Here is an 834-nt window from a genome sequence, read left to right on the forward strand (position 1 = left end):
AATCTAAACCACAATGAGATACCATCTCACTCCAGTAGCAATGGCAAAGTTTAACAGGATAGCAAGTAATAAATGTTAGAGAGGATGTGGAGAGATAGAAACTCTCATAAACTATTGGTGGGATTATAAAATGGTTACAGCCACTCTGGAAGGCAGTTTGGTACTTTCTCAAAAAGCTGATTGTAGAAATTCCATATGACCCAGCTATTCCATGGCATGGAATTAGAAAATTATAATTGAGACAAAACAGAGATTTTTACACCAATGCTCAAAGCTGTATTATTCACCATCACAAGAATATGGAAACAACCCAAATGCCCAATCACAATCAAATGGATTGAGCAATTGTGGTACATTTACATGATGGAGTACTATGTAGCACTCAGGAGCAAAAATTTTCCAAATTACTGCGTAACTTGGGAGAGACTGGAGAGCATTACACTAAGTGAACTAACTCAGTCTTATAAGGACTAATACTGTATAAGACCATTATTGTAGAAATAAAAAGATAACTAGTAAAACATGTAAAGTAAAACATGAGGATATGTAGGGGGAGGGTAGGAACAAAGGGGTGAGGATGGGCAGGGGGAAGTCAGAGGGTTACACAATTTAGTGGGTGGAGGGTGGGGTGGATATAGGGAATGGAAAAGATAAAGCAGAGATCTGGAAAGATAGGTTAATGGTGGGCATAGTTCAATGTTAATTAATTTTATAAAATATAATGAATGGGAATGACTGTGTGAAGTACAATGTGATTGAAGGGATAGTGTGAAAAACAATACATATGAACTTTGTAAACAAACAATATAAAATAAAAATTTATTTTTTATTAAA

Source organism: Elephantulus edwardii, unplaced genomic scaffold, assembly GCF_000299155.1.
Source record: "Elephantulus edwardii isolate Elephantulus edwardi_28Jun2011 unplaced genomic scaffold, EleEdw1.0 scaffold00017, whole genome shotgun sequence".
Classification (NCBI taxonomy): Eukaryota; Metazoa; Chordata; class Mammalia; order Macroscelidea; family Macroscelididae; genus Elephantulus; species Elephantulus edwardii.